This window comes from Cebus imitator, unplaced genomic scaffold, assembly GCF_001604975.1.
Source record: "Cebus imitator isolate Cc_AM_T3 unplaced genomic scaffold, Cebus_imitator-1.0 Scaffold21, whole genome shotgun sequence".
NCBI classification, from domain to species: domain Eukaryota; kingdom Metazoa; phylum Chordata; class Mammalia; order Primates; family Cebidae; genus Cebus; species Cebus imitator.
In genome coordinates this window covers 3,790,287-3,797,485 of record NW_016107336.1, presented here as the reverse complement: position 1 = coordinate 3,797,485, position 7,199 = coordinate 3,790,287, and the positions used below count along the sequence as shown (strand labels likewise).

The 7,199-nt window shown below is 49.3% G+C and overlaps 1 protein-coding gene and 1 long non-coding RNA gene across 6 annotated transcripts in view; one reads left to right on the top strand and one right to left on the bottom strand.

Moving 5' to 3' along the window:
* Positions 1–5,142, bottom strand: part of LOC108299367 — a 14,958-nt gene extending 9,816 nt beyond the window's left edge. For both annotated transcript variants that reach the window (XR_001822930.2, XR_005198932.1), the window contains exon 1: positions 1,665–5,142. This is a non-coding gene — a long non-coding RNA (uncharacterized LOC108299367). The remainder of the gene's footprint in view (positions 1–1,664) is intronic.
* Positions 5,143–5,248: 106 nt separating this feature from the next.
* ATXN1 (ataxin 1) overlaps positions 5,249–7,199 on the top strand; it is a 459,925-nt gene continuing 457,974 nt past the window's right edge. For 3 of the 4 annotated variants that reach the window (XM_017521371.2, XM_017521362.2, XM_017521388.2), the window contains exon 1: positions 5,249–5,453. The gene's annotated coding sequence lies outside the window, so the exon portion shown is untranslated. Of the gene's footprint in view, positions 5,454–6,625; positions 6,701–7,199 lie in introns of those variants that run through there. The other variant, XM_037736012.1, reaches the window with a different exon arrangement.

Genomic DNA, 7,199 nt, shown 5'->3' with positions numbered 1-7,199 from the left:
AAAAAAAAAAAAAAAAAGTAAAGAAACAGGTAAAATGAAGTTTAATATTTTGTTCAACCCAATATATGCTATTAAAAAAACCCAATATTTTTATTTCAACATCAATATAAAAATTGAGTATTGCATATATATAACATATATAATTAATATAATGAATGATATATAATACGTATATATTATATATAAAATATATATTTTTTAAACCAAATTTTTAAAATCTGAGGAATATTTCACACAGCACATCTTAATGTGGACTAATCACATATTTCAAGTGCTCAATAAACATAACGGATAGTGCAGACTTAAGGTAGCTTTTTTTAATTATAGAGTCGTATTTCAAAGATGGGTACTGTGAAATCATAGACTGTTGGCCAATGGTTGAGTACAATGACTTTAATTTCACTCTTGCCTAATGGTAATTCTATTTTCATTACCAGGAAGCCTGTCTGGCTACAGTTTGGTAGAGGGTCAAGAGAGATGATTCAGAAGCATGTCCTTTAACAGTCTCGGTGCCATGCACAGAGCCCAGTGACTTTAGTCTGGGTGTGGTGAGCTGACTTCAGAGTCTATTGTGTGAGTGTTTTTCGCTTTTGAGTTTGTTTTACGTTTCTCGTGTCCCCAGCCTTATTTGTGAGTGCAATCTAAGGAAAGTATATTTGTTTTGCAAGCACACTACGGTTTGCTCAGATTTTTAAATGACATATGTAGGATTACACCCTCTTTATTCTGTCAGTGTTTCCATTAAAAATTCAAACTTTCCGGGATTTATTACACAGCCATAACAAATTGCTCCAGGCAGAAACTTGGCAAACCCTCCTTAGTGTGGGAGAGAAATTCTTTTTAGCATTTTAAAAAAGATAAAAATAAATAAATGTTTACCAACTCAACTTACTCATGTGATTTTGTGATAGGGAAGACAGTCAAATAAAATACACATTATATCTTCATATTTGTTTGTCATACAAATTTGAAATGTTAATATTAGCTTCTAAGTCAACTTTTGCTCAAGAGTTATACAATTGTTCCCCCCTACCTCCCAAATTTTTAATGATTCTAGTGTTTGATTCTCATATTTGGAAGTCTGATCAATTCTGGCAGGGACTGGATCAATCAACTATGAATCTTTGCATTTCATCATGGTAAAAACTAACAATTTTCCAAAGGTAAAGTTTGTTCTACTCTGAACTAGCACACTAAGATGTCTTACTCAATTTTATATTCTCAGGTCCAGTTATTGGAGATGCAGAATAAATAACTGCTCGTAAATAATACATATATAAACATATTAACTAAGAATAACTTTGAAAAACCTGTAAAACCATAAAAATGTTCTGTATCTTTAGTCTGTATAATTGCCCTCATTTACCAACACCTCAAAGCATTATTGAAACAATTAAATGACTCAATATTATGAAAGCACGACCTGGTTCCATAACTTTTTTGATACTTGGGTTTTATCACGTATCTTATCTGCTTCAAGGGAGTTTTTGAGGGTGCAAGATGAGCAGTGAAGAGGATGAAATGCTGCGTAGGTATAACTGAAAGCTAAAACTTCACCACTGCAGGCATTAAGGACAAGCACCTAAAATTATTGTGAATGTAAACACAGGGAAAGGCCCATGGACCTTAACCAACATGTATGATACCAAATGAAATGAACTTACCTGATGTAGGGTCCCGTGAACCGACTCTGCCACGGTTGCCTGATTCTGTATTGTGTTATCTTTGTTTTTGAGTAGAGCAAAGGTGAGGCATCTTTTTCATTTTTGAGGTCCAATTTCTTTTAACAATTCAAGCCTAAAACCCTAAAGAAGTTTATCTTTATTTTCTTCAACTTCCAGTCTATTCAATTACGTAGTTGTTATGACCTGGGAAGCTGTTTGTGTTTTTTCCGTTGTTTTGCTTCATTTTGAACTACGTAACAGGCTACTTCCAATGAAAACATATACTACAATTTAAAATCTGTTGTGGTGTGGAGAAACCTGTGCACTGGTTTTATTAAGCACTCTTGTGCTCCCTCTGCTGCCATGAAGAAAATGTTCATGTTTAAGACCCCAGTACATTCCTCAGCAGAGCATTCTCTTTCGGCAATAATGATGCAGATGTGTGCTCTTAAAATGCAGTAGTATTTATCCAAAGCATATAATGTAATAATTCTTCATTGCAATGCACAAATTAATAAAAGGCTGTAATTAATAAAAAGGAGCAAGCAAGAAAGAGAGGAATTAGCTTCTGCACCTGTGCCCCAATTTATTTAGCTTGATCCCTGTGATATAGACCACTGTTCTTCACCTGATAATGTGTTGAGGAATCACCCAGGGGCCTGGTTCAAGAAAGTTTCTGATTTGGTATGTCTGGGGTAGAACCCTTGACTCTGAACGTTTAAAAATCTCCTTAGTGCTGCTGCGGCTAAAGACTACACTTTAAGAAGTAAGGGTGTAATATGTAATTATATGATATATGTGCTGGTCCATTTAAAATCTTCAAGAGTAGATACCACCAAAACAGTAAAATAGGTCTGTGATTACAATTATTTTTCATGGTATTTAAGCAATCTGCAACACAGGTTATGAGTCAAGCTCATCGGGCCTTATTTATCTGTTTCCTGTAATTTCAAAAGTTGACTTACGCTTGCACAAACATAACATCAGCTTATGACTGGGACTACAGTACTATCTATGTTTGCCTACTAGCTTCTTGAAAGCTCTGCCCTTTCTCATTGAGTTTTTATTTGCATGAGAAAGTCTTGTATCTAAAGAATCAGTGTCTTATTTGTGATTGTACATTTAATATTTTGCCATCTGAAAACAAAATATTTCAGTACTAAAGGTAAGGAGACTGTTTCATGAGTATGGTGTTTACGCTGGATCTTGCAGGAAGAAATAGTGGCAACTTTTGGTGGCAGCTAATGGCTTTAATCTCAATGGCTAAGAAAGTAAATGACACGTTTCTTATTGTTTTTACCATTTCAGTAATATACATATTTAGCTTCCTTGAGAGAACATTTAAATTAATTGACACTCTAATCTGAATTATGTGTTTTAAGGTTGTTAAAATCATGTAGATTAACTGGTTGCACCAACGTAATAATTACAATATTAGCTTTTTAACTGAAAATTATCTAAATGTAAGATGTCTAAAAATAGAGTGGAGGTGGATTGGACAGTTTGCAGATTATGAGTTGGAATAAAAACATCGCAGTTAAGCCAAAAACATGGCAACCAATATTTTCTGTTATAAAAATATTTGAGATGAATTTAGTTTTTATGAAAGCTGTCTGAAACTGAAATGAATAGCAGAAGCTTTCTGTTTATTCACAGTCCAGTAATAATGATACCTGCAGCACAAAGCATGCGTCTTTGCTATTCAAAGCCAACAAGCTTCTGCTCCTTTCTGAAGTCGACTTTGCCAAGTAGAGGGTTGGGGGCGGGGGTGAGAATAGGGGTGGGGGATATTTTACCCGGTTATGCTCTGACGTGCTAACCTTCACTTTGACAAAGCTTGTGAACGAAAACAAAACCTATCAGAGCCTTTTCAGGAAACTGATGTTAACTGTCCGCTAGAGGCTGTAATGAGACCAACAATGTCACTTTAGACCAACCCGAGGTTTCAACCTTAACAATCATCGATTTTTAAATGGGGGGGGGGGGGAGTTGTAGAAATGAGTAAGAGTGAACAGTAGTAGTTACATTTAAATAGCCACTTACATGTGCACGGCATTTCAAAAATGTGAGAGAAAATATTTCCGGGGCTCCGCACTTTCCTCACTCGTATGTTTATTTTTATTTCAAGAGCACGTAGGCTCTTGCAGGCCAGAGTTGTGTAAAACCTGACACATGTTTTGATCATTCTCTGCCCTGCCTCAGTTGGTGACTAACCGTTAGGTCATAAGTAAGCTCAGCCAAAAGGTCTCTCAAATACAGCTTACAGTCAAGAGCGGTGGTTTTCAGAAAGAAACTTACGCGAAGGGGTCATGTTTCCAGCCACCTAGTTCTAAGCACCTGAAGGAGGTCAAGTGCTGCCCGACACCTACTGGCCTTCCAGAATCATCTGCAACAAAAACGCCGCGCTGAGCGCCGGTAGTCTGGAGGCGCCTCCCAGTCCTCCAGGTGCCACACCTGTTGGCAATGTTAGCCCAGCTGAAGAAGATTCCTTCACGTGGAGGTCACACCTGGCGGCGGGACAGGCGGAGGGGCGGGCGGGGTGGTGGGAGTCGCGGACCGCACTGAAACACCGAGTGCGGACTCAAGTTCTTCATCGATTCTCGAGAGCTGCCATTTGATGCTCCGGTGGCTTTCTCTGTCTCCTACACCGGTTACCTCATTTCCGATTAAATTAATGATCCCAAATTAGCTGCGAGAGGAGTGCGCGGGTCTCCTTTCCAGGCTAGAGCGGAGTAAGTAGTTCCAGATCGAAGCCGATTTCCGGACCTGCGGAGAGAGAGAGGGCACGGCCGGGCGTTCTCAGGCAGCGAAGGTGAGGGCGCCTGTGCGGTCGGGGGGCACCGGGAAACTTTGCGGAGTTGCACGCAGAGGCAATCCCCGCAGCCCCCGGGCCTGGGTTCCGGAACGCCGCAGCGACGCAGGTTTGCGGGTTAAATGACGTGCAGCTGATCATCGGAGGGAGCCCTTTTAGACGCGGCTCGGGGCGTCGGGGACCCAGGGCACGTCGGGATTAGAACCGGCCGACCTCCCCTCCCCCCTGGGGTGTTTCATTGGCTGCCAGCTGAAGCCTGACACCCTTGGGGGAGTCCCCCAGGTTGCCTGAGCAGCGCCCCGCGGTCGCTCGGTCCCCTCCAACTAGGTGCAGGGACCCAGGGAGGCGCTCGAGGACCGACCGGTCACCGCTCCAATTACCTCATCGCGCAGCTCCCCGCCCCCTTCCCAAACCTGGAAGGAACCTTGCCCTCCCGCCCGCGCCTCCCCTCCCCCGCGCCCCGTCCCAAGCCACTCTTGGGGAAAGGTGCCCGCCTCCCCGGGCCGCGCGCCGCGAAGGGTTAAGGGCGCGGGCCGGCCGCCGCGCGGTGCGCTCAGGGCTCGGTGCTGCTCGCCGGGCCGCCCGCCAGAGGGTGCCCCCCACCCCCATGAAGTCGGATCCTTGAGCTGCGGCGGCGGCAGCCAACTGCTCCATATTTGGCTTCTATTACACATTTACATACTGGAGCGAGCGAGCGAGCGAGCGCGAGAGAGCGCGAGGGAGGGAGGGCGGAGGGAGGAGGGAGGGGAGGGAAGCGGGAGGAGGGGGAGGAGGAGGAGGAGGAGGAGGAGAGAGCAGAGTATACCGCAGACATCATTTCTACTACAGTGGCGGAGCCGTACAGGACCTGTTTCACTGCAGGGGGATCCAAAACAAGCCCCGGGGAGCAGCAGCCAGAGCAAGAGCAGCCGCCAGACATTGTTTCTCTCCCTCTGCCCCCCTTCCCCACGCAACCCCAGATCCATTTACACTTTACAGTAAGTGGCTATTTTTTTTCCTCCTCTGATTCTTTCCCCCCTCCCCCATCCCCTTCTCCCCTTATTTAGATTAAAATCCCTCCTCTCCCTATCTCCCGAGAGGGGCAAAAGCAACAACCAGCAAACAAACCCCAAACCCCAATCGGCTGCACGGAAAACAGCTGGAAGAGGAGCGAAGGGAATCGACGCGTCGTGTTGTGTGTGTGTGCGTGTGCGTGTGTGTGTATGTACATACAACCGTCCCCGGCTCCAGGCTCCCGGGCCGACACCCCCACTTTGGGCGCAGGGGCGGCCGGCCGGGGGGGCTGTCAGGGGCCCGGTGGGCTCCAGGCGGGCTAGGGGGCGCGCCCGGGCGGGGGGCGCGGGCAGGGAGAGCGGCGGCGGCGCCCCGCTCCGGGGGCTGCTGGTCCGGTTGCGAGTGCGGAGAGCCATGTCCTCCTCCCTCCGGGTGGCGCAGGGGGAGGCGGCGGCGGCCGGGGTCGGGGGCTGGTCCCTTTCCCGGCCGCCCTCTTCCCATTCCTCCTCCCGGGAGAGGGCGGTGGGGGGGGGGTCTCGGGGAGGACTGCACTTCCCCGCCGGTGGTCGCCCGGCCTCCGCGTCCCGGGGCGAGAGTCTCCCCTCGGTGGCCGGCCTCGCTGGGTGTACGGCTGTGGGCTGGGAAGGGACTGCTCCAGCCAAGGGGCCGGGACTTTGCGCGCGGCCGGGTGCCAGGCGGGGGGCGCGGAGGGGTGGCCTTGGGGACCGCGCCGGGGTAGCGGGTGTGCGGGTGCCTGGAGCGCGGCTGGAGTGGCGGTGGCGGCCCTGGCTGCCGCCGCCACCGCCGCCCTGTTGGTGCGGCCGCTTCCTGATCATGTGCAGCGGCCGCCGCCGCCCGGAGCCGGGAGCCCGCGAGCGCCCCAGTCCGGGCCGGCGCCCCTTCCAGCACCCGCGGCAGGAGCCGAGGAGCCGCGGCAGGCGCTGCCCGGAGCCGGGAGTGAACGGCTGCGCGGCTGCTGGGAGGGTGAATGAAGCCAGGAGGAGGGGAAGGAGGAGGAGGCGGCGGCGGCGGCGGCGGCGGAGGAGGCGCTGCGGGGATTGGGATGCGCCCTGGAGCCCCGCTGCTCGTTCACTCTGGGCCGGGCCAGAGACTCTGCCACTCCCGGGGCCGGGGCTGCCGCCGCCGCCGCCGCCTCCTACGTGGTTCCAGCGCTGCGCGCAGGCCGGTCCCGCAGGGGGCAGGGAAGGGGGCCGGACGGGCGGAGCGAGAGGTGAGGCGGTGTCGGAGCGCGGCGTGTGAGTGTGTGTGTGTGAGTGTGAGTGTGTATATGTGTGTGTGCGTGCGCGCCGGGCGGGGGGCGAGGGCCGTCGCGATGCGCAGGGGGCCCCTCCTCGGCCACTTGGCTGACTCTGCAGCGCCCCGACCCCTCCTCAGCCCCCCGCCTTCAGGCTGCCTTCTTAAACTCCGCGGCTTGTGCTTTCATTTTATTTCAGACCACGTAGGGGGCTGACTGGAAGCGATGAAACAATTCAGGTTTTCTAGGGAGATTGAGCAAGAACCTTAGCGGGGGGTGGAAGTAGGGTGGTGATCGAGACTCAGCCAGAAAACAAAACAAAACAAAAAAATCAGTTTCTAAGGACGGCGGGGGTTCGGTTCGAGCCGGTGGCTGGTCTGTTTTGTTTTGGTTTCTTGGTATATAATCCTACAGATAAAAAGGTAATGTAAATACTTGAGAAGATTGGGAAATTGCTGAAGAGTAGTAAGGGCAA